The following is a 26758-nucleotide window of genomic DNA, read 5'->3' as shown; positions in this document are numbered from 1 at the left end:
CCCCCCCCCCCCCAAGGATTGGAATAATTTATCAAAAAAGGGACACTGTTTTTTTCTCAGGAAACAGAGTGCAAGCACCTTTGTATATGGGAAATTTCGTAGTTGTGCATGCCTTATTTTTTTCTAGGAAGGGGGTTGGACATAGGTACCTTAAGGATTATTTTGGCATTTGGAAAAGTTTTCTTTATGTTATTAGTACGTATTTCTTCCTGTCTAGGACCTAATGTGTCTAAAGTTGTACATAATCGTTTAAATGGATCTTCGCCCATTTGTGCGCATACGTCCTTTTTCGCAGTTCCGAAAGCCGTCTGAGAACCTTTTGAGTTAAGTATCATGATTTTACTCGCGTCCATATTAGAGGTGGAAGCCATATCAACAGAAGGCAACTATTAAACAAAAGTTAAATAACCTAAACCGATACATGCCACATATGAAGCATTATTCCTGAACTGCCCTAATTTTAAAAGTCATGTCTTCCGATTGCCTTCTAATTTTTAGAGTTTGTTTAATATCAATCACATTCAACATTTATTTTCCTTTTTCATGATAAACACAGACACAAACATTGTGAGTTCCACTTTGCTTCAGCTAAAACACTGTGCTTTGGTCTTAGGTGTCCGAATTTTGAAAGTCTAATCTCCACATTTTCATGTAGGGCTACAAATCTGGCATATAATTCTGAAAGATTCCACAGAATCAATCTCTTCTGTACTTGCTCACGAGTACCGTCTAGTTTCTTGACAGATATGAAATCTTTCTTACCTGGCATCTGTCGACTATTCTCGTCATCTTCGTCGAAGTTTATTACCAACTTTTCAGTTTCTTCTGCCCGTTTTTGTCCTCGCTTGGCTTCGGAAAAGTCAAAACTCCACTTTTGGCAACTAACTCTTTTGCTTTTCTTGCTTCATGTTCAGATGCAGTGAATTCTCGCATAATTTTTTGCGACTCCAAAACTCAGGCGAATGGGTGAGTAGACAAATATTTTCTGAATGTGTACTGCCCTTCTGCTTTAATTTTTCTTTTATTTGATGCAGGACTTTGAGACCCGCTAAGTGATTTTCATCATTGGATCCTTCTTTTTCATTTCTCATTGGCAAGCAAAAATCTGTCCTCGTATATCTCTTCCTCTACAATAATACTAGGCTATTCTATACCTCTGGATGGCTGTAAATTTTAGAGTTTTACATTCTTTTCTACAAGCACCACATATTTTACTGCCTTTGGGTAAATTAGGAAACACTATTTGCTGATTTTCCGTTAGAAGCCTTATATCAATTCCCCTCACATGTTTCTCCTTACGGAAAGGATTTGCACATCTGCTGCGAAAACTTTGCATCGAAGACATGGTCAGCGCTAGATGACCATGAAAGGTCTTTAGGGATTTCACTTTCCTTCGAAAGCAGCGATTCGCAACTAGACTTGAAAAAGAACTTATAATCTGAACTAAATGAACAAAAATCTCATAAAAGAAAGATGAACATTTTATGAATGTATACAACTGAGAAACAAAAACGAAACACAAGAAATCACAGAAAACACACACAGAAAAATTCTAAACACTACACGTTGGCTGCTTTTACCTTTCAGGAGACTGAAGTCAGAGTAGAGTAACGCAGTGCAAAGTTTTGCTTGAGGTCAAAAGACAAATGACAGTCTATGCGATTGTCTTTTGTTTCTTGGTACAATATGAGAAACAAATGAAAATCTATATACGTGGATGTCTTTTGTTTTTCGGCTATACACGAAACTAAGTTTAATCCAGCCAAAGAAAGGACAAATCCTGTATCATTTGTTTATATGAATCGTTTAAACTATTGGTAATTGATTTAAGCCTGTAACAAGTCTGTTTTCTGTGACGGTAATAATGAAAATATACAGCAAAACCTCAAAAAACATTATGGCGAGGCGAGGGGTGAACGCTTTCTTAAAAAATACTTGTGTTTCCTAATTTGTTTATAACTATATTCAAAATTTTTCAATGCATTAAGAACCGCTGAAATTAATTTTTGGAAAGTTTCTATACCAATGAAAAGTATGTTTGAATGAATCGAATTTGAACGAAACAGCGTCGGTCAGTGCATCGGTTGGACTCGTCGAACTGTCCGAGAGCGCAAGGAAGGGTTTCGATCGCATATATTCGCATAACTACATGACTATTTTCAATCCCAAAATACCAAACTGCATTTTCATCGGAAAAAAGTCAAGCTTTCGTTTAAAAATACTCATTAAAAAACTGCCAGAAGAGTAGAAAATGTTAAATAAACATTTTAAATGGCAATTTGTATGTAAAAATTAAAAATTAAAAAGAATAGAATTCACGGAATGAAAAAGCATGAAAACCCCTTAAGAAATCACTCATAGAAAATTCAATTCTAACTTGGAGAAAGGACCCGCTTTGCCCGGGGGATACAAATTTCACCCTCTGTAGTTCGAGGAGGAATGGTAGTAGAAGTCTATAAATTGGTGGGTATACTACTATTATATAAGCAAACCACCTCTGAAAATTGGAAGGCAATGGGAAAACATGGCTTTTAAATTTGGGACAGTTTATGAATAATGCCCCATATACCCTACAATGAGGGCATAAAGATGCGTTTGTACATTAGGGATATACATAGGTAATCTAAGTTTTGTTTACAAATCTAGACGGCCGTTCAAAAATTTTAGGTCACCTCTATTTTTATAAACTAATAAATTCTCTTACTTTTAATTATACCAGAGCTAAAAAAAATTCTCTTTAAAAGGTTGATTTTGTTCGAAATTCTGTCTAATTTTTCTAGTTCTAGTTTTCGAGGAAATGACATAGAAACTTCATAATTATATGTTTCATATATTTTACAAAAATATTTTTTTTGCCAAAAATAATATTGCACTTTTTCCAACTTTTTCTCACAAATTCAAGTTCTTGCAATTCAAAAAGAAAATTTGTACGATTTATACTCATAAGCTGTTGTGATACGGTGAAAAAAGCTTAAAAATGAGACCAAGAATAATGAAAAATGTTGACTATTTCGGAAGTGATTGAAAATTTAAGAAAACATTGAAATTTACACTATTTTTGCGATATCCACTTAAAAACTAGACAAATTGGCTTCACGCTGGGCTTACTTTATACAGATTTTCGAGAACAATCAATCTTTTAAAGAGATTTTTTTAGCTCTGATATAATTGAAATCAAGAGAATTTATTCAGTCATAAAAAAAGAGGTGGCCTAAAACTTTTGCACGGCAGAGTATGTATAATAATAACGGGCGCAATTGCGTAAGGCATGCAGAAATGTGACTGGAACTGCAGTCAAGATCCGTTTATTGCAAGGCTTTCGAAATGAATTGGGCCCGTTTATCACAGAATAAGGAGAAATTTCACTGGCTCCCACCACTTCATTGGAAGGCAGGCTGCCTTTCAGTGAGAACAGCTGATTGGTTCGCTTACTAGCGATGTGAGCTTGCAATTGTTTCCACGCGAGCGTACTAGATAACGTCAAATCTTGAGTTTAGAATCAACCCAGTCCCGCCTTTTCAGCTATTGGTTTACCGAGAGATTTGAAAGTAAAGAGTAAAAGCGTGGGAGAATAAATACATAAAAAGGTGGTTATCAAGTCATCAGATTAAAAGCTTTAAAATAACATGTAAAAGAAAATGTAGAATTTGGTCAATTATTTAGTATAAATAACACAGGAACGCTAATCAAAGCAACGTTTTTAAAAGTCGAAAAAATAATAAACAAAGGTTTTGAAAGTTTGCATTTTTTCATAGATTTAACGGGTTTATTGTGTCGTATTCATACATTAAACGGTGTTTATTGGGTCGGCAAGAAAATGAAATAATGCTTAATGGAATTAATAGAGGAAGTCTCCAGAGATTATTATTACCTTTTTTTTTTTAGTTTTTAAACTTCTAGTAAATGCGTTAAAGAGATTTGACTTTGTTTATTGAGTTGGATTCATGTATAAAACGAAGCTTATCGGGTCAGCGAGATAAAGAGATTTTGTTTAATGGCATTCGCAGAGGACAGTCTCCTCGGACGCTTAATAGACATTTTTTAGTATTTGACCTTCTAGTAAATGCGTGAGAGGAACAATACGTCAATCAGTGTTTATCAGGTCGTAAAATTAGAAACTTCAAAATGGCACCTAAAAGGAAATGCAGAACAATGAAACCTATTTTGCATTGAGAAATCACGAAAACCCATCTACTCAACGTTTTCAAAAGTCGAAAATATAATAATAAACAACGGTTTTGTAAGGTTGAATGTTAAAGAGATTTAATGGTGTTTATTGGGCCGCATTCATGCATTAAACGGTGTTTATCGGATCCGTGAGATAAAGAGATTTTGTTCAATAATATTAATAGAGGATAGTCGCCGGGGATGCTTACTACCCATTTATTAGTTTTTAACCCTCTAAGTCAATGCATGGCAGGAACAATACATCAAACAGTGCTCATTAGGTCGTCAAATTAGAAGCTTCAAAATGGCACGTAAAAGAAAATGCAGAACAGTGAAACTTATTTAGTATGAAGATATCAGAACGCCAAACTAACGAACGTTTTCAAAAGTCGTTGGAATAATAATAAACAAAGATTTATAAAGTTTAATGCTTAAGAGATTTAACGGTTTTTAACCTTCTAGTAAGTGCGTGGGACGAAAAATGTATAAAACAGTGTTTATCAGATCCTGAAATTAAAAGCCTCAATATGGCACGTAAAAGGAAATGTTAGAACAATGAAACTTATTTAGCATGAAGAAATCAAGAAAACCCATGTAATCAACGTTTTCCAAAGACGAAGATATAATAATAAACAAAGGTTTTGTAAAGTTAAATGTTTAAGAGATTTAACGGTGTTTATTGGGTCGGATTCGTATATGAAACGATGTTTATCGGATCAGCGAGATAAAGAGATTTTGCCTAATATTATTGTTAGAAGACAGTCTCCCGAGATGTTTACTACCAATTTTTTAGTTTTTAACCTTCTAGTAAGTGCGTGGGACGAAAAATACATAAAACAGTGTTTATCAGGTCCTCAAATTAGAAACTCCAATATGGCATGTAAAAGGAAATACAGAATAGTGAAACTTATATAGCATGAAGATATCACGAAAAACCCATCTAATCAACGTTTTCCAAAGTCGACGATATAATAATAAACAAAGATTTTGTCAAGTTAAATGTTTAAGAGATTTAACGGTGTTTATTGGGTCGCATTCATGCATTAAACGGTGTTTATCGGGTCGGTGAGATCAAGAAATTTTGTTTAATGGTAATGATCGAGGACAGTCTGTAGGTACACTTAGTACCTAGTTTTTAGTTTTCAACCCTCTAAGTATATGCGTAGGAGAAAAAATACATCAAACAATGTTTATCAAGTCATCAAATTAGAAGCTTCAAAATGGCACGTAAAAGAAAATGTAGAACAGTGAAGCTTATTTAGTATGAAGAAATCAGAACATCAATCTAATGAACGTTTTCAAAAGTCGTTGAAATAATATTAAACAAAGGTTTGTAAAGTTGAATGTTTAAGAGATTTAATGGTGTTTATCGGGTCAGCGAGATGAAGAGATTTTGTTAAATTTTACTGGTTGGGGACAGTCTCCTGACACGCTAACTACCCATTTTTTGCTTTTAACCTTCTAGTAAATGAGTGGTGGAAAGCTACATAAAACGGTGTTTACTAGGTCGTAAAATTAGTAACTACGAAATGGCACGTTAAAGAAAATGCATAACAGTGTAACTACTTTAGCATGAAGAAATCAGGAACGCCGAACTAATGAGCGTTTTCAAAAGACGTTGAAATAATAATAAACAAATATTTGTAAAGTTGAATGGTTCAGAGATTTAACGGTGTGCCAATGCTTAATTTGTGTTAAACTTGCGTGTTCTAGGATTCTTCTGTGAAGATTCGCTCGTATTCACATGAAGAATTCGAGAGTGAATAGCCCCTCGGAAATAACTGCCAGTGATTATATAATTCGCATTATATACATACTAACTAAATATTATATCTAAACACATTTTAGCAGGCAGCCAATGTGTCTACGGCTTTAAAAAATCAAGCATCCTATTACCAACAGTGCATTTTTCGACCGAACTTAAATATCTAATTTAAAACGGAATTATAATATAGTATCAAATGCGTAGAACAAATCGGCCGATCGTTGTTTATAGAACCCATGAATATTCTGACGTTTGGGGAATCCATAATAATATTCTTCAAGGTCAGGAAATGCTAAGCAATAATCCAAAAAGCTGATAACTATTCGCATTAATTGATTATAGCGTTTTTAATGAATAGCATCGGCCAGCGACGGGAAACCTGCTAAACACCCTTAAGTGTCGATCTCGGAACTAATAAGAACCAATATATACAGTATAAGTCCAATAACTTGCCATTCGATGAGTGTGCACTCCCCTTAAAACATCATCACATGTACGGTACGCACACTAATTGTGGTTTTCCTACTACGTGTCCTATTGCGCTCAAGATCTGAACCCATGATTTACGCATGCGCGCACCTAATATCGTGCTATTAGAGGGGGCATCCGATAAGTCCGCAATTCCTGAAATTTTCCGCCCTTGCAGCTCCAAAGTGGAAAAGTTATCGGACTTGTACTGTACTTCATGAATAATATTTGTCTAAAGAAATTTAAACAGACAGCTAATTAGTATGGCTTTGAAAAAACTAACATCCTGTCACTAATTTGATATGCTGCACAGGACTTTAGTCTTCCAATTCTAAAACTAATTAAGATATTAGGTAACCAGAAAACATCGATAGACCAGTATTCCAAACAACCGTGAATATGCTGATATATGGAGAATCCTTGTTGTCATGCTCCCAGAACACCACATGTCATTCAATCTTCAAAGAAGATTATAAATATTTGCATTAAGTTATTGGAGCGTTTTGAGTTAATAATAACTGACGGCGACGTGCGACCTGCTAAACGCTCTTACGCACCTTATTCGCATTTTAAAACGGTGGGTTCTACGAAGAATAGTCTATCTTCTTGTTGCCGTTAAGAAGAAGGCTAGCTTCATTGGATATGAAATTTAGTAAACGCGTAGAAGTATTAAAAGAAATAATAATCTTTCAAGATTTCTTATTTTGAAAGTTATTGGAGACTAAACTACATTGCAAACTGTAATACAAAATACTGTAGTTTTGAATTCGTAGAAAATGTTTCGAAAAATAATAGGTTATTTGTTCCTCCAGAAAACTTAGCTAAATGAAGTTAGCCATATTCTTAACGGCAAAGAGAAGATAGTCTATGCTTCGTAGAACCCATCGATGACAACCTACATAAACTAACTGAATAAGAGCTATAAAAACATTTTAGAAAACAGCCAATGAGTTTGTGGCTTTAAAAAATCGAACATCCTATTACTAATAGTACATTTTGCGAACGATCTTAAATATATAATTTAATAAATGATTATATAATCAAATGCGAGGGACAAATCGGCTGATCGTTGTTCATAGAATCCACAAATAAGCTAACGTTTGGAAAATCCATATTGATATTCTCCAATGTCAAGAAATGTCATGCGATATTCCAAGAACCTGATAACAATTGGCATTAAGTGAATATAGTGTTTTTTATCATCAAAATCTTGCAGCGAAGCGCGAACTGTTAAACACCCTTACGCATCTAATTCGCATTTCATAACGATAGGTTCTACGAAGAATAGGCTGTCTTTTCGTTAGCGCTAAGAATAAGGCTAGCTTCATCTTATATGAAATTAAGTAAACTCGTAGAATTGTTAAAAGAAATAACAATCTTTCAAAATTTCTCATTTTGAAAGTTATTGCAGACTAAATTGGCTAACTTGGCTACTAAATATGATATTAGTAACAAGATGTTAGGTTTTTGTAAAGTCCTAGATTCTTTGAGTGCTTGCTCATATATTTTTACACATTATTTTTCAGTTAGTATATGTATAGGTTCTTATTAGGTTTGAATTAGATACGTAAGGGTGTTTAACAGGTCGCTTATCACTGGCAGTTATATTTATTTAAATACGCCATAATCGTTTATTCGACACGTTGTGATATGCATTGAAGATTTCATGATATGTATTGAACTTAAAGAATGTCAATAGAGTTTTCGCGTACGTCAGCATTGTGGTGGATTCTATGATGAAGAGCGATCTTATGATTTGTTCCGGATATGGGATAATATGATAAAGTTTGATATTAGAGACTCAGAGTCGTTTCCAGAATATAGTATTAGTAATAGAATGTTAGGTCTTTCCAAATCTAGAGGCAGATTAACTCTCAGCTTACATTTTTTTACACATATTTTTTAGTGCGAATGTATAAGTTCTTAGTGGGTCTGCATTAGGTGCTTAAGGGTTTTCTGCAGTTCTTTCACCGTTAGCAGTTATTATTAATTGAAAACACCATCATTTCATAATTCTAATCGCTAAGATCTTCATTCCTGATTGTGTGACCTGTATTCAACTTGGAGAATATCGATACATCTTCCCCATAAGACAGCGTTTATATATGTTCAATAGATGGCGATCAAATGATTGGTTCCGAATATAAGATAATATAGTGAAGTTTAAAGTTAGAGACTCGGAAATCGGTAGCGGAATATAAGATTAGTAATAGGATGTTAGGTCTTTCCAAATCCAAAGACAGGTTGAGTATCTACTCAAACATTTTTACATACATTTTTAGTAAGTCTATGTATCTTCTTTGGCGGTCCGCATTACATATAGGAGCGTATTTAGCAGGTTGCTCACCACTGGAAGTTATTATTAATTGGAAAGGCCATAATCAATTAATTTGAATCGCTCTGATCTTCATTCAGGATTGTATGACATGTATTGAACTTGTAGAATATCTATCCGGATTCCCTATACTCCAATACATAGTGGAGTGGTATAAAGCGATCCTTTGAAGTTTTCCGGATATGTGAGAACGCAATTATGTTTGTAATTAGAAATTTAATGTCGTTAGCAAAATATAAAATTAGTAATAGATGTTACGTTTTTGTATATTCATAGATTCTTCAAGTGCTTGTATATATCCCAGTGGTCACAAACGTTAAAGAACATCATTAGAACGATTCAAAAACGTCATAAGTCAGTCTAAATAACGTTTCATAAAAATAAAATGTTCCAGATACGTTTTAAAGACCTGTTTTGAGAACATTATTTGATCTGACTTAGGGCAGTTTTTAAAACGTTCAAATAACATCTTTTGACTTGTACGTCCAGGAAGCGATTTAGTACGTTGCAATTACGTTTCTAAATTTCCTTCCCACTGGGATCTATTTACACATTATTTTTCACTCAGTACATGTAAAGGTACTTATTAGGTCCGAATCAGATACATAAGGATGTTCAACAGATTGCTTACCTATATAGCAGTTGTTATGCATCGAAATTGTTATAATCACTTTATTTAAATCGATATGATTTTCATTGAATTTTCCATGACATGTTTCAAACTTGGTGAATGTCAATACGTATCGACTCTCTGCTATAATATTTTTACACGCATTTTTTAGTAAGTATATGTAGGTTCTTAGAGGGCCCGCATCAGATATGCAAGGGTGTTTAGCAGGTTGCTTACCACCGGCAGTCATTATTACTCAAAAACGTCATAATCGCTTAATTTGACTCCTTCTTATCTCTATTCAGGAATGTATAACATGGATTGATCTTGTAGAATATCTATACGGAGCCTCTGTACACCAATATATTGATGAGTTATATGAACAGCAATCTTTTGATTTTTTCCGAGATATGTGATAATAGAATTATGTTTCGAATTAGGAACTTAAACTCGTTAGCGAAATATAATATCAGTAATAGGATCTTAGGTTTTTGCAAAGTCATATATAATTTGAGTGCTTGCTTATATTTTTTACTCGTCATTTTTCACTTTGTATATGTCTTATTATGTCTGAATTAGATACGTTACGGCGTTTAGTATGTCGCTGTAATCTGTTATTTATTTTTGATTTTAAACGCCATAATCACCTTATTCAAATCGCTATGATCTTCATTGAGTTTTTCATGACATGCATTGAACTTTTAGAATGTCAATACGGATTGGCCGTTCTTCTGCGTATGAATGGGTTCCATTTACAGCGATTATTTATTTGTTACGTATACGTGATTTTATAATTACACTTAAAGTCGTTAGCGGATTACAATGTTATTCCTGGAATGTGGGGTCTTTCCAAGTCCATAGACAGATTGACTCTCTGTTCAAATATTTTTACAGGTTGCTCACAGTTGGCAGTTATTATTAATTAAAAACGTCGTTATAACCTAATTTGAATCACTATGACCTTCATTTAAAATTGTATCACATGTATTGGAATTGTAGAATATCTGTCCGGATATAATGTACTTTAGTACATTGACGAGTTATATGAACAGTGATCCTTTGATTTTTTCCGGATATCTGAGAATATAATTATGTTTCAATATAGATACTTCAATTCCGTAGCCAAATATGATATTAGTAATAGGATTTTAAGTTTTTGCAAAGTCATAGATTTTTTGAGTGCTTGCATATATGTTTTTACACGTTATTTTCCATCAATTTATGTATAGGTACTTTTTAGGTCCGAATCAAATACATAAGGATGTTTAACAGATCGCTTACCTATAGGGCTGTTGTTAAGAATTAGAATCGCCATAATCACTTTGTTTTAATAACTATGATATTCACTGGATTTTCCATGACACGTTTTTAGAGGTTCCTCATTAGATATGTAAGGGCGTTAAGCAGGTGGCTTACCGCTGGCAGTTATTATTAATTAAAAACGTCATAATCACTTGAATTGAATCGCTATGACCTTCACTGAAGATTTATGACATTTTTTCAACTTGCAGAATACTTATACGATTCTCTCTACGCCAGTATGTTGATGAGTTGTATGAACGGCGATCGTTTGATTTGCTCCTGATATGTGGTAATAGTATTACATTCGAAAATAGGCTAATAGCCGTTAGTGCAACATTATACTAGTAATATGATATTCGGTTCTTGAAAAGTCATAGATTCATTAAGGGCTTGATTAAATGAGATTACACATTCTATTTTGAGACCACTTTCTTTTATCATACATTATTTTATGTTCTGTTATTATATTACTTAAAAATACAACATTATTTACGGAATGTTTGGAATTTCCAAGTGCTTAGAGGCATTGACTCTTTGCTAAAATATTTTTACATATATTTTTCAGTAAGTATATATAGGTTCCTAGAGGGTGCACATTAGATATGTAAGGGTGTTTAGCAGGTCGTTCACCACTTACATTTATTATTATTTAAAAACGTCATAATGACATAATTTGAATCTCTATCTTCATTCAAGATTGCATGACATGTATTGAACTTTGCAAATATCCATGAGGATTTCCTTTACATCAGAATGTTGATAATTTATATGAATAGCGATTTTTTGATTTTTTCCGGATATGTAATGATATAATTATGTGTCAGATTAGAAATTTAAAGTTGTTAGCCACATATGCTATTAGTAATGGGATGTTAGGTTTTTGCGAACTCATAGATTCTTTAACTGCTGGCTTAAAAGTTTTTACACGATATTTTTCAGTACGCATTAAACTAGGAGAATATAAATACGGCTCACCTGTTTGCCATGGAATTGGTGGGTTCTATAGACAGCGATATTGAGATTTGTTACGGATATGAGATAATATGGTTAAGTTTGAAATAAGAGACTTGAATTCTTTAGTGGTATATAATATTAGTACTAGGATGCTGTTTTTTGCAAAGTTATAAATCCTTTGAGGATTTGCTTACATGTTTTTACAAATTATTTTTCAGTCAGTATATGCATAGGTACTTATTCGGTACAAATCAAATACGCAAGGCTGTTTAACAGGTCGCTTACATGTGGCAGTCATTATTAATTACAATCGCCGTAATTTATATTATAATCGCTGTCATTTTCATTAAAATTGTATGAAATGTATTAAAGATTAAGAATGTCCACACTGATTGCCGTTAATTCAGCCTATTGATAGATTCTATTAACAGCGATCTTTTGATTCGTTTCTTATACGTGATTTTTTAATTACATTGGAAGTTAGTGACTTAAAGTAGTTAAATATGCATTAAATATGAAAGCGCTGTTTATCAGGTCAGTCGCCACTGGCAGTTATTATTAATTAAGAACATTATTATCAGCTAACTTGAATCACCATGATCTTCATTAAAGATTTATGAATTCTATTGAACTCGTAGACAAAATATACAGATTATCTTACACCAGTATGTTAGTAAGTTATATGAACAGCGATCTTTTGATTGTTACTGGATATGTAATAATATAAATATGTATTAAATTAGAAACTTCTCGTTAGCGAAATGTAATATTAGTGATAGGATGCTCGGTTTTTGCAAAGTCATAGATTGTTTAAGTGCTTGCATATATGTTTTTACACGTTGCTTTTTAGTTAGCATATGTGTAGGTACTTATTAGGTCCAAATCAGATACGTAAGTATGTTCGACAGGTCGCTTACCTATGGCACTTGTTATGACATATATTAAACTTGGAGAATGTCAATACGTATTGCCCGCACTTGAGCCTATTGATAGGTTCTATTAACAGCTATTTCTTATGATTTGTTACGGACATCGGATAACATATTTAAGTTTGACATTAGAGACTTTAAGTCGTTTCCAGAATATAATATTATTATTAGAATCTTAGATTATAAGCGAGAAGTGGCTCCTTCATTCTTTACTCGCTCGAGATAGGACTTTAATGTTTTGATGGAGCGAGCGAGCATCTTCTAGTTTTGGCCAACTTCTAGCTCCATCTTGTTCAATTTCGCGATCTAAAACTTTCTAGTTCTTACTTCTTGTTTAGCTTTTTATTGTTTATATTTTTGGTTAAGTATCATCTAGTCGATCGGGTGCGTTGGCATCCTATCGTTAGGACGCCTCGAAATATGTAAAAATTTTTGCAGATATAAAAAATCAATATTGTGTAAGTTAATATCTCAGATATATTTTTCGTTGTAAATTAGCTTTCTTTAACGTTACGTCACTTTTATTTTGTGATGTAAAACATTTTTACATATTTTTCAAACTGAAAATGTTTCTTCATATATAAGAATTCGCATTGTGTCTTTTGTATATAAATATATCGACCGACCCAATAAGTACTTTTATGTCCATCACTCATCGTACGTAAAGGGTAGTTTATCGGGTCCTAAGTATTAAATTAAAATTTTTTTGTAATTGTGGTTTATAGTGAAATCGCAGTGAAATTTCCGTTACGACCACGTCTCATAACCGTGAGATAGGTGATTACAGTTTGTAACGGAATCAATGCGACGATCTGGCAAAAGTCTCGTGCACCCTGAGGACACGGAACGACCCAAGGGCGACCGCCTTCTGCATTTTTCCCGCAAGTGTTTTAATCTATTGTTGAAACCCAGAGATGTTTTTCAGGCTATTAACCAGTGAAAGATTGGCACCTCCAAGAGCGCCGATGATAGTGACGATTAGTTTAACAGAACATTGTGGGTACAATTGTCGCCACTCCCTTATAAGGTCTTTATACCTCTCTTTCTTTTCATTCTCCTTGGATTTAATGTTTTTATCTGCTGTTTCCGAAAATTCGATAACGAACATGGTTTGGTTCTCGAAGTCACGACGAATCATGTCAGGCCTCGAGTGTGCAACAGAAACAATTGTCGAGAATATAAAGTTACAGTATATGAGGCACTTCTCATTGTCGAAAATTGACTCTATTTCCCTAGGAGCATTTAGAGGAGCGATATTAAGGTTAATACGGTAAGAGTGACTGAGATGGGAATAAAGCACTCTTAGTGCCGCATTGTGCCTTTGGATGTAGGTCGTACCCGCATGAGTTGGACAACTAGATAGCATGTGTGCTAAATACTCGGGGTGTACATGGCACACCCTGCAGCTATCATTGGGAATATCTTGGGTCAAAAACTGGCGATGGTATGTTAAGGTGTAAATGACACCGTCTTGACATGCCAAAATGAAACGCACGATGCCAGACTGCCATCCGGGTGTTTTAAAAAGTGGGCTCCTTTGCCCACTTCTTCGTGCTTCCTGAATATTTTAAGAACAGGATCTCTTCCATTTGCGACTCTATGTGCTGTACTCAGAATAATTAATCCTATTGTGAAGACATTCAAGATTCAGTATTCCCCGACCACCTTGGCCGCGTGAGATGTCGTCGCGGAACAGAAGACTTAAGATGCATGCTTTTATTCATATGTATAATCTTTCGTGTCCCGATATCTAGGGATCTGAGCTCGTTCTTCATCCATGGAACTACTCCAAATGAATAGAGTACTACCGGGACGGCAAGCATGTTCTTTGCAGATAATTTGTTCCTCGCCGACAGTTCGGAAGCCCAAATCTGCTGGATGAGACGTTTGTATCTACTTCGGAGCGTATCCTTTATAGATGTCACATCCTGAATGCGGTTCTGTGGCACGCCGTGTTATGTATAAGTCTCTCCAGCGTAAAGGTGTCGTATAGCGCTTCTATGGACGAGCTCAGTGTCTACAGGGATGCCATTAAGGTTTTCTCGCTTCAAATAAACATTGGCGCATTTGTCTAACCTAAATTACATTCCTATTTCCTCAGTATATCGTTCGACAATCCCTAGAGCTATATGTAGTTGCTCTTTAATTTAGCATAGATCTTGAGATCGTCCATGTAAAATATATGAGGTGCCTTAAACTTTCGATCTGCAGGTTTGCCGCAAAATTACCCGTCGCAATGGCGAAGTTCTAGAGACATTGGCAATAATGTAAGGCAAAAGAGGAGTGGGCTCATGGTTCCGCCCTGAAAGACACCTCTTTAAAAGGTGACCTTGTTAGTTGTCACACTATTTTTTCCAGATCTGATAATAAATCTGGTTTTCCAAAGCGGCATCAATCTCTCTATGCACCTCACGATTTGCGGATGAACCTTTAAGCTTTTCAAAAGACAGATGATAAGTCTAGGAGGTTAAATCGAAAACTTTCCGGTAATCAATTCAGGCCATCGATAGGTCACGCTGGTAGGATGCTGCGTCTTTGCAGACACATCTATCGATGAGCAGGTTCTGCCGACGTCGTGCTACGCCTATCTTTGAGCAGCATCGTTCATACATTTCTTGCCACACAGTTTCAATTGCCCGAACAATCCTATCATTTAGGATAGCTGTGAATATCTTATAAAGTGTGTTCAGACAAGTGATTGGCCTGTAATTCTTCGGGTCAGCTAAGTTGTCTATTTTCTTGATACCATCTGGCCCCGAAGCGGAATAGTTCTTCATTCCTCTTAATACTTTTTTCACCTCCTCGGCAGTAATGGGTGGGCATTCTTCGTCAGGTATTATGAGGGCATCACACAGCTCCTTGACGCTACTTATGTTGTCTTAGTCTTCGTCCAGTCTATACTGCACTTCGTAGACTTCTCTCCAAAATATTTCGAACTCCTCTGGTTTGCGCGGGTGGTAGACAGTAACTGGAGGGTCTTGGAAAAGTCGAGATGGATCAACGAGACACTATTGATTTTGTCTGACCCACCTCTCTATCCGCTCTAGACTTCACTTAGCGTCAAATAGTATCCGCATTCTCTTAACAATATGCTGCCCAATGGTCAGCAGCTTTGACTTGTTAATTGTTTGATAACGGGTCCGGAGTTCGCGCCCGAACTTTCGAACCTTGGCGGTAAAATTTCTGTCAAATGTGATGCAGTCAATCACACACTGAATGCGGGACGCGTACTGTCTTTTTCAGCCTATCTTTATGGCGAGTTGATGCATTCGTCTTTTGGTCTTTTCATCAACCGTTGGTTTCGTTTTACGGTTTGCATCAGTCAAAGCTCTCGCTGCATTATACACACAACAATTGATAGTCCAGAGGTCGGCTTCTTCGGAAAAATTTCCACGAAGCTCGTCATCCATTTCAGCCACATCTTTAGGCTTGAGAGAAACCTGGGTTTCGCCTCTCTTTATCTGTTGCCGGCTTGTTCTGGCTGTGGTAGAGTAGGCGTTAAGCATTCATAGCCCCTTTTTTGGAGTTGTTCGGCATGTTTTCGCAGACGTTGTTGCGAAAAGTGCGCTAGCTCCGGGTGTTTCTCGCACCACAGAGCATGCAGTCGTGCCGTGTAACCCCTTTCAGGGGTCACACTTGCAATATAGCAAGTCGCGATTTAGTCGCGATTTAGTCGCTCCGTTCACCTAAAGGTCCCAAGATTCCATCGATCTATCGCATTGAAACCATCTTCATTGGCTCCCACAGCTCAAGAGTGGTCGGCATTGTTGGCCGATCCATTGTTTGGAGCCTTGCGCGTTCTGTTGTTTTGAACCGCACTTAATACAATTATGTTTGGTGTTGTCATGGTTGTTCCCAAGAGAAGCTAGGGAAAGGGGTTCCTCCATTCTTGTAGACCCCCGCATGCTAGGATGAGGCTGCGTACTCTGGGAGGTCGACCGGTACCCCAGAGTCACCGTTCTAGACACCTCACCCAGGTGCAATTCAGCTTTCGGCACGGTTTTCACCCATTTTAATCTATAACCCCTTCATATCTTCTAAAATATGTTATCTACATTACGAATAAATGGTTCGAACAAAGGTTGACTATGACCGAGGGGGTCATTTGACTGTACCGTCCATTTTGACCTTGAGGTCAAGTTTAAAGGTCAAATGGCGTTAAGACCCTTTTCCTAAATGAGAACCTCTATTTTTGACTGCGCCTTTGAAAAGAGCGGGAAATTTCACGTCGAAAATGACCTGTGAAAAAATGGTTTTTGTGACCTTGGATACGTAAAAAATTAAGGTCAAATGTCTGAGAAACAACCAGATGCCCTTTTTCTGAATTGTCTTGGGTTTTCGGGGTAAACCAACTTTCAAGATGCTTCACAAAAGTCAATGAAATGTTAAGGTGTACATCACCTTGACTATCATGACCTTCAGGTCAATTTGCAAGGTCACTTGAAGGTCAAGACGATTTTTCTTAGATTGAACTCTGTACCCGGATGAATTTTTTGTACAGTTCAGGATTTGTATTGTTATTAAAACACCCCCCCCCCCCAAACACGCCCAGACAGAAACAATCATTTCGGATAAGGTGTAAAGACTCTGACTATCTAGTTACAAGAGTGGCAATCTTGACAATGTCACTTCTCTGTGACTAGTTACAAAAAAAGACATTTTGTCCTTACTTTTAGCGTTACCCAGAAAACAATGGCGTGGGCGTAGTAAGTTCTGTTTCCTTTCTGGTGCTTTCTTGTAGTGAGTTCCCCTTGCCTCTCACGTTTCAGTTAGTTCATTAACGTGAGTCCCTTTGCCTCTTACCATTGCTACCAGTGGTAGATAAGTTTCTCGAGAAATGACAGCACAATATGCCCGAATCCTTTCTATCAGATCTTTCTTTGTTGGGGGTCGCTGAGCAGAAACTACATTTTTAATATAATACCATATAAAGATAGGTGATGCTAGATCTACCGACCAGGGGGGCCATTCAAATGGACATCCTCGTCCAATCCATCTTTAATTAAAATTTACGTTCAAGAACTCACGTACAATGAGTGCAAAATGTGGCGCAGCACCTTCTTGTTGAAGCTACATTTTTTGTCTTTTTGCTAAGTCAACTTTCTCCAATAGTCCAGGTAAATGGTCCCATTACGACTCTAAGTAAGTGTGCCTGTGAACGTTTCCGTGAAAAAAGTAGGGTCCAATTAAGTAGCTTAAATATCTTAAATGTTTGTTCACCCCGAAAAACCAAGGTAATTCAGAAAAAGAGCATCTGGTCGTTTCTCAGACATTTGTGCTTAATTTTTTTTACTTTTTTAAGGTCACAAAAACCATTTTTCCACCGGTCAATTTTGACGTGAAATTTCTCGCTCTTTTCAAATCCGCAGTCAAAAATAGGGGTCAAAATTGGTCAAAATTGATGGTACAGTCAAATGTCTCCCTCGATCCTAGCCAACCTTTGTCCCAACTATTTCTTCGTAGATAAAGTATTTTAGAAGATATTTGGGATTATAGATTAAAATGGGTTACCGTTTGTATGTATGTATATATATATATATATATATATATATATATCCCTTCTCAAAAGTAGATAAGGGACAGCACACGCAAGACCTGCAACTCTACATCAGTAGAGAGGATGAATCCAGTGCTCATGCCAATATTGTTTATAACAATACAGAGTTTGGGATTCCTGCTTATAAATTGGTATGAGCACTGGATTCATCCTCTCTACTGATGTAGAGTTGCAGGTCTTGCGTGTGCTGTCCCTTATCTACTTTTGAGATGGGATTGGTCGGATTGGTTGAGCAACTTGATGCGCACCAAATCTCCTTCCTTCAATTCATCAAGATCGTGTTTTTTTAACCTTTCTACTCTTCTCTTTTCTTTACGGATAACTTTTTCACTGACGAGCAAGATCTTCCGATCATATGGGATGTCCGGTGGTTTCGCGGGCAAAATCAACCACTTTTTCCAAATACGGGACGTTCTGGTTTTGCAGTGAATTTCAGTAGGAGTAAACGCAGTGGTTTCATGATGGGTCTTATTCATGCAAGACTCAATTATCTTGACCCATTTCCACCACGAGTTGTGTTTTCCCTCTAGAAGTGATCGAAAGAACCTCGATAGTTCAGGGTGAGTCCGTTCGACCAAATTACCCTGGGGGTGGCGTACAGATGAGATCAATTGGATGCCTTCTTGTTCAAGGGCATCTATCTAGTTTTTCGATGTAGATTGGGTCCCGTAAACACAGATGATCTTCTCGGGTTTCCCAAATTTGGGGATGTAATCCTCACGGATTTTGGATAGAGCATTCTTTGTTGTTGCTCTTCTCATGGCGTAAACTTGGACGAACTTGCTAAATGTGTCAATTGTTGAAAGAATATATTTAAATCCTCCTTTAGTAGCTGACAAAGGGCCATAAAAGTCTGTGGAGAGTAATTTGTCAGGAGTTAGGCAAAGTTTTTTCTTTCGTCTATCCATGAAGTATAATAAATCATCCTGGATGATTGAACCTTTGAGGTTTGAACCTTTATTACCAATATTAGGAAACTTTTGCTGTAAAGCAGGGGTAATGTAAAAGGATGTGTTCGCAGAAAAACTCCTTTGTACGTAGGAAAGCCTTTTCCTTATCCGATGTCCATTCCCATATCACCCCCTTCTTTCAAAGTTCCACGAGTGGAACGACTTCTTTGGCATGATCTTTTGAGAATTTTGTAGAAAAATTGATCAGCCCCAAGAAACCACGCAGGTGCTTAACTTTCGTCGGTCGAGGATATCCTTTTATCGCACCAACCTTTTCGGGGCCTGGCTCGATACGCTTAGGAGTTTATACGTATCCTAGAAATTTAACTTCTTGGCAAAAAAATTTGATTTTTCAAAATTGATAATAAGGTTATATTCTTCTAAGCGCTCGAGGGGAAATCCAAATGATGGAAATGTTGATTCTGGTCTTAAAGGAATCTTCCAGAAACTCATTACCAAGTCTAAAGTTGACATCAATTTCGTGCCTTTGCAGCATTGAAATATGGTACCCATGGGTTCGAAACATTCTTAATCACTTATAAGTATGTTATTTAATTTCCTAGCATCTAAACAGCTGAATATCGCAGTTTTTCTTAGTAAAAATCACTAGCGGATTAATGTACGCACTGTTTGAACGCCGAATTCTGCCTGAATTCATTAAGTTCTCTATTTTCCTCGCATACACGTTTTCGAAGGGCCATCGGTACTGCATAAGATCGAGAAAAAAGGTTGATCATCCCTCCTCTTTAATTCATGTAGATACAAGTTAATTAAACCTGGTTCTTTGTTGAACAATTTAATATGTTTTAAAATAATTTCCTTGAATTTTAGTTGTTCGCTCGCGTTTAGAGTTTCAATTGTCCCTATCTTATTCATAATTGTTTCTATCGATACAGTTTTTATTTCTTCAGGTTCAATAGTGTTTATATTTAATTTTTCACCCATATAATCAGCAACATTTTTTTTTGTTTATCCAATTTTCATCCACGCCCTGTACATGATAAATTTCATCAGCATAATAAGTGTCTATGATTACCCTTATATTTTTCGGCTCGTCCCCAGTTAAACAGATTTTTATCGTACCATTTACATCTTTTAATGTAACCGTGTTGTTTTCGAAAAACCATCTTTAATCATCTTTATTTAACTTAGGCACCACTGTAAAAACATTCTGGCCTTTCCATTCGCCCATAGTTTAAAATATTCTCAAGGTAAATAGACTCCGATATGCAGGTTACCTCACCGCCCTTGTGAATCAAAGCTTGGGCAGATTTATTTTCTATATTTAATTTTAGCATCAGACATTTTTCTAACCTTTCTTTAACTACATCATCTTCGTTTTCTAACAATTCCTTACGTAAATCCGTAGGAAGTTTGATACTATCGATTTCTTTTATCACTACAATTTCTTTAAATTGCCTCGAGTTTGATGCTGTTTCTCGTCCTAACATATTATTAACTTCAAACTCGAGGTTTAGCGGTTTCCCTGTCGGGTTGCATTTTAAGGATTTTGGGACGCCTAATGGACGGTTGAGTATTGTTGGGTAAGAAAGCGGTAGTTTCTACATTTGGTGTATAATTTCCATGATTGAGGGGTGGAGCGATTTGATTAGGGACATTTCTATGGCGGTTTTTTGGCTGGAACTATTAACATTTTGGTTTTCCAGAAGATTCATTTGGGATTGGATAACCGGATTGTTAGGAACATTGCTGTCAAAAGTTGTAGATAATTCTCCAGAATGATTATTAACGATTATAACTATTATAATTAGCGTTTCGGTTTCGATTGTGATTAGAATTATTACCATATTGCTGGCGATCGTTACCACGTGTTCTCTGCTCCGGATTATTATTTCCTTGATTTCTATCTGGGCCCTGATATTTACGCGGAATTTTATGGTCTTGTGACAAATGAGTTGTTTCTTGGTTGTAAGGGAATTGAGCGTCTCTGTAGTTTGAAAAATTAACCGGCTGACTTAAGTCGAATATTTATAATAATTCTACTAACCCCTCAAAATTTTTTATACCTCTTATTATTATCGCGGTTTTGATGTCCTTCATAAAATGTCTGAATAATTTGTTAACAATTCCACCATTCTTTGGCCACGCCTTCCAGGGAAGCCAAGATCACGTAATGTTGCTACCTTTTACTAACGTCAGCCGCACTAACGTAAATCTCAAAATACCTTAGGAATTGCATAGGCCTTTTCTTACCGCTACTAGAAAACCTCGAAATGGGAAGGGTTTGCAACCAAGGCATTTTCCACAGAGGATAACCTTGTGTTGTAAAGTATCTTGCAATTGAGTTTGATTTTGTTCCAAGTCTCTTAAACGTTTTTCATTACTCATTTTATTTATAATTAACTCACCATTTGTTAGGTGAATTTCCTCAGTTTCACAGTGTACATGATGTACTCGCCTATCAACGTCTATAACGTGGGCCTCATAAAGGCGTGATAAAAATTCGCATTCAGTTTGTTTCTGTATATTTTTTGCTAATTTTCGCTCAACCCTATTCTCAAACGTTTTTTGTCTCACATTTACGCCGGGGTTAATATTGGTAATTTTGCTCTTATTTTATTTTACTGTAGCGACGACGCGAGCTTGCTTTTTTATGGCCTTATTGAGAGTTTTCTTTACCGAATTTAACTCTTTTGCTAAGTCTTCCCATCTTTGAATATCTAAACCATCTTCGATATCTTATTCAGTGCCTTCATATTTATTATTCTGAGGATTCTCTTTCTCTCTAGATTCAATGTTGTAAGAATATATTACATTAGGGTCTAATTGTAGAGTATTCGGATTTTCCAGAAACTCTACTCTATTGGGCGGATCGCGAGTATCAAATTCTCTAACGTAATATTTTCTTTTAATTATTAGTATTCTCAAAAAAATTCATTATATTCTTTGTTGTCAATTTCTTACGATGCCATCACCATAACAGAAAAATTTGAAAAGGACGCCACAGCCAATACGTAAATGATCCATTTGAATCTACGGTTGCGCTTCAACCCTTCATGTCCCTGTTCGGGCGTCATTGTTAAGTTTCAAAATTACCAATTATTTAATTAAATTTGTTTAGAGAAATGCATTTTCATTAATTTTTATTTGGGATCTTTTAGAAGGTGTCACAAGGAGAAAAAGTTTTGATTTTTTGGACAAGGCTCAGTCTGACATTCATTACGATGGTCAGAAAAATCGGTGCTCCAAACCTTCTGTACATCTATTCATTTTACATTTAAGTTTAACTAAATATTTAATTTAATTTATATTTTCATAAGTTTAAGTGGTTTAGCACCGCGGCTTAATATTTTTTATATTCTCATAAGATGGTTATAGCATATTGTACTAGGTCAAGTTAAAAAAGGAAAAGTGTTAAAAAGGAACTTTGTAATACCTTCATTCATAAGCTCTTACAAGCCATAATTCGGGCGAACCAACATTGCAGAAAGAAAGAAACTCATGAATTACAATAGCCTCGAAATGTTGATTTACAGAATTTTAGGCGACCCAGGAGACGGGCGAACCAATCTCAGGGAAAGCTTGGATTCAATAATTAGACACTTAGCTACAAAAAAGCACAGAGGAGGGAAAAACAGGTGGTACCCTCATTCACGCTATCTTACAAGTCACAATGCAGGCGAATCAACATTGTGGAAAGAAAGATTAATGTGAGTTCAGATAGCTTGGTAATAGTTTGTGTGTAAGTCTTTATTAAGCAACGTGACGGGCGAAGCAATCACAGAGAAAATTATCAATTTGATAACAAACTACCTAGCTACCTTATTTTCCTAAAGTAATATTAAAATTATAAAATTAAACTACATTTTCGATACGGAATTTGCTGTCCTCTGGAGCGTGCTAAAGACGACCTCGTCAATACGACAGTCGCGGCCGGAGTGTCGAAATAAGTCAGACCCGTTTCTCCTTGGACTGGCTCTCTGTGTCAGTTAAGTGCGCTATGCCGTGATTAGCTAGCCGTCCTCACTCAGATTGATAGGAGCGGGTCTTTCCGCTGCTCGTTGACTGTAACGTTCTTCGCCAACTTACAGTAGACAAACTGTAGGGCTTACATATATGCGATAGTGTCTATGTATTTTTTCCTTAAAAGCTCTACAGAATCAAATCGATTGGTTTCATTTTCCACTTTTTTAACAATGCTTTGAAGTTACCACAATCCGCGTGAAATCATCCCTTTTACTTTTCGAGCACGAAGCCGTCTAAGCAAAATACAACAACATCCGGACCAATCCAAAAGCTTCCAGGTTACACCAGACTAAGTTAATAACGCTTTTGCCCAAGGCATTTACAAAAGTATATTTCTTGTAGAATTCCTAACTGACCTGCCATTAAGTAGAATTAGCGAGTTTGAGTGTATAATATCGACAAGCTGTATCCCCTTTTTGTTTATATTTTCATCTAAGGAGGTTCGTTTCGCATAAACTTTCGTATTTTCAAATATTTCCAATGCTTCTTGACACAAATTCCCTAGTCCATGGTTAAAATGGCCATAAATTGAAAACAAATGGTTGTTAAATATTAAAAACAATTAGTCGAGCTTTATCTCGAATGCTATTCTAGTTACCTCGAAATTCGTATCTAGACTAAAGTAACAGAGGCCAATGACTGAGTTTCCATTATACGAACTAGCCTTCACGAACAACCATGTTTCCGTTTTTTCAATCAATAAAATTGAATCAAACATTTATTGATACACAGGGCTAAGCCACCTTCGCGCCTGCCTCTCGATTTTTCCCTAATAGCGGGGAAGAAAAATGCATTAAAATCATTTAGCTGATCAAGCATTTAATTATTTATGGTATGTGGCTGCCATTTTTCAACCAGGCATATTGCAGCAAGTTTACTTACATTGGATTTACATTGCGCAAAGTTAGAGAAACCATTACAGTTCAAAAATAAAGAATTGTGATCATGTCTGCTTGCTATTTAAAATCAAAGCATTTATTGTTTTCGTCGATTCACTTGTAACTTCATCTTATCTCTTCTCATCTTCTTTTGCATCGATATTCATGACATTCTTCTTCTCGAATTTCTTCCCATCAATAATAAGCTACTCAGATTTCTCAGATTTTTCAGGATTGAATAGTTAAGTTTAAAGGAGTGACAATGCACAAAGATTGGTCTCGGTTTTTGTTGGTTCATTTTTCCGAGTCTTTATTTCTTCCAGATCATGTTCTGTTGCGGATACTTTCAATTTGTTGTTGATCATTTCGAGTCAATCTGTTCAATTTTGTTTTCATGTTTATCAATTATTTCTATGAGGTTTTTTTTTTAGATTGAATCCAGTCTCCGATTTTTGGCTGTCAGCTGATTTAACCTCTTGTGTAAATCATTCATAAAAGCTTCCATATTGCCAAGCCATAAAATCAGCTATTTAAACTGCTTTTGCGATGTGTTTTCTTCTATCATTGCTGTTATATCTGCCAGAAACCTGGCCAGAAAAATATTCTTGAGTGCACTACAAAAATGCAATTTCTTGATCAATCCGATTTTCACGAGACACCTAACTGTGGCCAACGACTTTCAACGTCCCGCACTGAACTATATTAACAATATATTACTCCTTTCGCCCAATCTGGCACAATTAATTGAACAAATAATGGGAGCTACTCAACACACGACTATCTCTCATAAGTACTGGTAATTAAACTTTCCTTTTTATCGACTTTACTGTCACCGTCTTATTTGTTACCGACTGCAACACAATCGACACGGCTTGCGCGGTGTCTATAGCGTGAATTCTGATATTCAATTTTTTTAGTTTATCATGGCATCGACAATGTTTTCATGGTTTGTATGTTGTCTTGCCCATTATCTAGTGAAATTGTGATCTTAATAACCTATTTCCACCAATTTTAACAATGACTTTCGAACTGCTCCAATAGTTTTTATGTGTTTAAAATACTATTAGTTTAAAATATAAGCTCAGAAATTGTATTTTCTAAATCCTTTACCCTTAAAAACAAAAGTTTTTAAAACTTCATTAATAAATAATTATTTTAATTATTTTAATTATTTTTTTAAAACTTCATTAATAAATAAAATTTTCAAAAATGAAAGTTCAAATTAAAGAAAAAAAAGAATATACAGTAAAAATGATTTAAATATTGCTATGAAAATTGTAATTTAATGTTTCTTACTTTGTGAACATATTGGTTAATTATACGTACGTATAGTTTAAATTAAAAAAATTAGGTTTCAAGATTATTATTAAATTAAATGTATCGAAATGCAATTTAAAGTGAAGAAAAAATGTAATGCGAAATTTTTTTTAATTTTCTATAGAAAATAATTGTTTAATGCTTTTTATGGTGAGAAATTTTTAAGTAATTAATAAATGATTTTACTAAAACTTAAATTTTCTGGCACTAGTTCGAAAGGATATTAACCAATTTATAATTTTTTTTTCACAATTTTAAATTGCCTAAAGATTGAATTTTATTTTATTTTTTCGATTGGGTACATAAATTGATTAATAACTTCAAGGTTCTTCATTTGAATTTGCGATATAAATTGTAAAAAAAAGTAAAAAAAAGTTTACATGATCGAAGGCGAGTGTGCAAGCGACAGAGAGCGAGAGAGAGAGAGAGAGAGCTAGGACGGATTTTAGTCTACTTATGCCAACAATTATTACTTATAAATCGTTACGCTTCTAATATAAGTGACTTCCGTTTCCTTTTTCTTTCATTTCTCTCCCCCATTTTGCCATTTTTTTACATGCATTCTTTCATTCTTTGTAATTCGTTCCTCTAGCACCCGACAACCCCTTCATTCATTCTTTCCCTAATCCATCCACTCCTAGAATCTTTACCTCATTCTCTTGTCAGCTTCCTTTATCTTTCATTCCTCTCCTACATCCTTTAATACATGCTTCCATATTTCCTCGTTCCATTCACATATTCTGCACTTTCTGTTCTCTTCCTTTTTAAAATACATCCATTGCCTTACCTCTTTTCCCAATCTAAATCTTGCTATTCTGATCCACCTTCTCTCTCCCCATCCCTTTCCTAAATACTTTGGTACTCCTTCCTTTTTCATCATCTAATACTATTTATTATATTTTGATTACTCAATCATCCTCCATCTGTCTATTAATTGTCTTTCCCTCTCCTTTTATTCAATTCTTCATAGTTTACTCCAGTCCCGCCTTCTATATCTCTAGTATTAAAGAACTCCTTCCTCCTTCTCATTTCGATAATTCTATTGTCCTCCCTTTTCTTTCATTTGCCTCTGTCAAACACTTTCCTGCTAACCCGCTTCCCTTTCTCTCCCTCAACTTCGTCTCAAATCTCCACGCCTTCTTTGTCGCTCTAGTACTTAATTTATACCTTTCCCCCAAACTCTCAGTATCTTTTCTTTCTTTCCATCCCCATATCTCTGCTCCATAACCTAATAGCGGCCATACCATCTTGTCAAATAACCACATTCTCCTTCTACAATTTCTTTAACTTTCTTTTTCCTATTCTCCATTTCTGTTTCATTATCCCTGCTTCTTTATTAATCCTTTCTCTTATATGGGCTCTATGAACTCCATTCGTTTGCAAGACATCCCAAATATGTAGTCTTTCACTTCTTATCATTTTCTTTCCTCCCATCCCCCGCCCATTCTTTCTCTTTCTCCCTCCAATTCTAAACCTCATTATCTTTGTCTTATCTACATTTAAGTTCAACCTTTTCCCATATAAGTATTTTTCTAATCC

At 35.6% G+C, this 26758-nt stretch overlaps 1 protein-coding gene across 7 annotated transcripts in view; it reads left to right on the top strand.

The window, feature by feature from the left end:
• The window catches only part of LOC117170592 (2-(3-amino-3-carboxypropyl)histidine synthase subunit 1), a 194989-nt gene that overhangs the window by 84064 nt on the left and 84167 nt on the right, over window positions 1-26758 (top strand). The window lies entirely within an intron of this gene.

The sequence above is a fragment of the Belonocnema kinseyi genome, chromosome 4 (genome assembly GCF_010883055.1).
Source record: "Belonocnema kinseyi isolate 2016_QV_RU_SX_M_011 chromosome 4, B_treatae_v1, whole genome shotgun sequence".
Taxonomy (NCBI): Eukaryota; Metazoa; Arthropoda; class Insecta; order Hymenoptera; family Cynipidae; genus Belonocnema; species Belonocnema kinseyi.
The sequence above is the reverse complement of the archived record's forward strand: the minus strand, read 5'-3'. Positions and strand labels throughout refer to the sequence as shown.